Source organism: Octopus bimaculoides, chromosome 6, assembly GCF_001194135.2.
Source record: "Octopus bimaculoides isolate UCB-OBI-ISO-001 chromosome 6, ASM119413v2, whole genome shotgun sequence".
Taxonomy (NCBI): domain Eukaryota; kingdom Metazoa; phylum Mollusca; class Cephalopoda; order Octopoda; family Octopodidae; genus Octopus; species Octopus bimaculoides.
Window position 1 is genome coordinate 2,695,230 of NC_068986.1, and position 4,516 is coordinate 2,699,745.

The window sequence follows — 4,516 nt, forward strand, 5'->3', positions numbered from 1 at the left end:
GCTTAACTCTTTATTATTATTATTGCTATCATTATTATTATTATTATTATTATTATTATTATTATTATTATTTTTATTTTTATTATTATTATTAATATTATTATTATTATTATCATTATTATTACTGTTCTTGTTCTTCTTGTTTAATGTTTTCTACTTGAATGAAAACATGGAAACAATAAAAATAGTGAAACATGAAAAAAACAATTTTAAAAAGTTGAAAGGAAAAAAAAAGAAAGAAAGAAAGCAGATGAGGATACAATTTCTATTTTTTAGTGCCACTTATCAACTATATCTCACTGAACACTGTTTGTAAATATCAACAGATGAAAAGCTTTCATTTCTTGTATGCATGTTAATATATGTGTGTGTGTATCATGTATGTATATAATGTATATAGAAAAAGCACAGTAACTAAGTGCTTAAGAGAGCTCTTGACCTGGGTGTATGAGTTCATATCATGATAAAAGGCAGTGTGTTATTATTGTAAAAAAAAAAGTACATGACTCGTGTTCCTCTCTGTTGAACCGCAGCGGTAACGACAAGCATGAGGAGAGTCTGGTATCTTAGATCCCAAGATAGACTTGACCTCTTACCCAAGCTTGTTTTGTGACTGCGTACCATTATGTATTGAAGCAGAGAAAAACCTGTTTTGTGCCTGTTCGTTTGTGTTACTCAAGTGTGTATGTATGATGCCTTTTTTTAATTTTTTTTTTTTTTACCCCTGTAAAATTTTGAAATAGGAATTATGAAACTTAAAATTTTAATTTAATATTTCAGTGTTTTTTTTTCTTTTTTTTTTTTTTTGCAGTTTCTTCCCAATGCCCCTCTCCTCCCACCTTTCACCACTGTCGAATTTTTGTTTTCTTTGAAAGAGGAAAAGAAATATGAAGTTCCATTGAGTTTGTTTGCATGATATACTAATAAATAAATTAAAAAATCAATTTTCATGCTTGCCAGTTCTATAAGTTCAGCTATTTGGTTGGACAGTATCCTTAACAAAGACAGGATGGTCACAGCTTAAAAATTAGTAAAATTATAGCATTTTATTTTTCAACAACAGTATCCCGAACTTCAATAGCAGATCTCATGTTTTATTATAAGTCATGTAGCTTTTACTTGGATTGCTTCTATGACAACTCTGAGTTTGAAATCTGCTTCTGATTTGAAAAAAAGTATATGGTTATAAGAGTTTGAGTTTGTAACCTTAGCACTCAGCCCTCAATTAACTGTTTCTGTGCCATGGTTTTCCTCACTCCTCCATTTAAAACCACTTTAGATTATACATGGTGAAAGTGCATGTTCTTGTGATTAGAAGTGTTTAACTCATTTGGTCGTGGTTTCAATTCCTGGACCAAGCAGCACTTCATTTTACATTGCTCCAGTTTAATCAGCTGAAAAGAGTGCCAACTGGGTGCTGGTGCAGTTCTTTCTTTCTCTCTCTCCTCCTCGCTGTCACATTTTGAATGTGCCACTGGATCAAGAGTGAGAGGTTCAAGAGAGTGTCTAAAACAATGAGCAAAATCATGGTATGTGTGTGACCAAGCCATACTCACCAGTAAGTGACCACTGGCTGTACAGATTATCCACATTGTCGTTCAGTATATTTATTCTAATTTTGATCTTACTGTTTCTCATACCTTCTTATATCTATTGGGTCATATTTATGTTCTTCTCTATCTCCCTGACACTACCTAAAACTAATTTATTCTGATTTTGTGATTTTTTTTCTTTGTATTTTGTGTATTTTGTGGAAATTTCAGATAATCTGTCCGACAGTGGATGTGGATTAATATGATATTTAAAGTAATTATGAGAAAATAATCTTTAATTAAAATTTTTTTTTTTGTGCGTAAATAATGTTGAAGAAAACCAGATTGGAAAATATTGAAGAGAATGATATGATGGAGTGAGATTAACTTTGATTTTATTCTCCATCTTGATCACCACTGTCATTATCATCATCATCATTGTTGGCATCATCATCATCATTGTTGGCATCATCATCATCATTGATTGATTAGCAGAATCAATTAGAACGTAAGACAATGTTTCTTTTTGGTTCCTTACTTTCTGAGTTTGAATCCTACCAAGGTCAACTTTGTCTTTCATCCCCCCTGGGGTTGATAATATAAAGTACAAGTCAAGCACTGGGGTTGATTTAACTAACTCCCTCATCTTAAAATTGCTGGCCTTGTGCCTAAATCAGAAACCATTGTTTTATCATTATCATTATTATTATTATTATTATTATTATTATTATCATCATCAAGACAGTGGTTTGGCAGAATTGTTAGCATGCTGGGCGAAATGCTTAGCGGTATATTTTGCCCATCCTTATGTTTTGAGTTCAAATTCCACCGTGGTCAACTTTACCTTTCTTCCTTTCAAGGTCGATAAAATAAGTACCAGTTGAGTACTGGGGTCGATGTAATCGACTTAACTCCATCCCCAAACTTGCTGGCCTTGTGCCAAAATTTGAAACCATACTTATTATTATTATTATTATTATTATTTCATCATTATCATCAGTTTTGTGTTTACAACTATTACAAAGAAATATTTAATTGTATTACCAGACTCATCTTGGTGTGCCTCAGGTATATATGTGTTGCATGTCTAAATTGTGACTTTTAGAAGCAGATTTCGGTCAAATTCATTTGTTTTATGGTTTTCACCTTTACCGTTATATCATATCTAATTTATATAAGAAATTGTTATTATTATTATTATTATTATCTGTAACATTGTCATTATTATGTAAAATTGATTTTAATTATTTTTTCAATTACTATGATAATGATGATTTTTTTAATTTTCATTTCTATTTTTACTACCATGCTTATTTGTTTCTTGAAACAATTACAATCTCCTGAAAATTAGCACCTCAACCCGACTCCTAAATTTACAGATAAGCTTTTAAAATTCCAATTTTCAAACAGATTTTGTTATCAATATTTTTTGTTTATATATATATATAAACATACAAAGGCTAACTTGCCCTCATACACAGCCACCACCTTGCACAGAAGAAACACAAAATAACTGTAATTTCTAGGGAAGCAAGCAAGCATGCGCACACACCCAAACATGCGCACACACCCAAGCATGCGCACACACCCAAACATGCGCACATGCATGCATGCAAGTCACATAAAATATGAAATATGTGGCTTTTTGACTTCAAAATATAGGATGTTTATATAGATATCATTGTACTTTCAAACGTTTAGAGCAAAGTAAATTGTGTCTGCATGTGTGTGTATGTATGCATCTGTGTGTGTATATATATGTGTACATATAATACACACACCGAAATATTAGCAATATTATTGATGTAGGAGTACATTTCAATAATAATAGCCTTTAAGAAAACATAAAGATCACTTTTACTCTTGTTTCATGTTGTCTACTATGTTTCTGTATGTAAAATATTCCAACTCCATCCCAAACCAGAACTAATGCTGGTCAGATGTATAGGACTCTCTGTCCTTCGTCCCTATCCTCTTTCTATGAAATGCCCGACTCTAGAGAAACTCTACATAGACTACATTTAAATCACACGAAACACCCGACTTTTGATTCTTAATTTAAAAACAAATATCCATAATTTCAAATTCATATTTCCTAAAAAGAAAACAATTTTCATAAATAAACACTTGTACCCGACTTATACATAATGATAAAGTTTTGACCCACATGAAAATAACTTTTATAATTTTATGCTATCAGTGTCTCCAGGCAAGAGACGGGGTTTATTTGGAGTTGCATCTAAAGGAATCCTCAACTTCTAATGAATATGTAAAGTGTATTACACATACTAATTTTTCCCCCCCTCACACCTGTACATTTAAATGCATGTGTGTGTGTGTGTGTGTGTGTCATCATCAACATCATTGCTATTTTGCACCTTGGCATGTCCTTGATAGATTATTGTGATTCGTGTCAGCTCTTGTTCAAACTAACTGCCCTCCTAGATGGGTTGGGAAATGACATCTCATTTGTGCTTTTCATCTGGCATGGTTTTTAACTGCTGGATACCCCTTCCAACACAAACCATTTTGCAGAGTGTTCTAATGTATTATATCCTAGTGCCAGCACTGGAGCAGTTGTCTTGTCTGTTGCTTTCTCTGTTTGTTAATGCAAGCATGACTGAGTAGGCGAAAAGAAGAAGAGCATAAATATGATGGGTGAGTGAACTGGAGCGAATGTGGTGATAGGAGAAAAGGTTAATAGAATAGAGTGATCCATAGTTGTGGGTGGGGAAGAATGATATAAATCCACAATGCTGAGAGTGAGTTTTGTCAGGAGGGAATGATAGGAGGTTGAGAGATTAGAGGATAGCAATATGAAGTTGGTGTTAGTAAGAGAGAGAGTGATGGCTAGCCAGCCTTATTATGCAGGCATCAAGATGGTGGAGAGGTGGAACGAGGGGAGATGATGTGTGGGAGAACAGACAGATTCAGGGCCATCATTTGTTGTATATGTGTGATATGGTACAATGGATAGTCGGGGG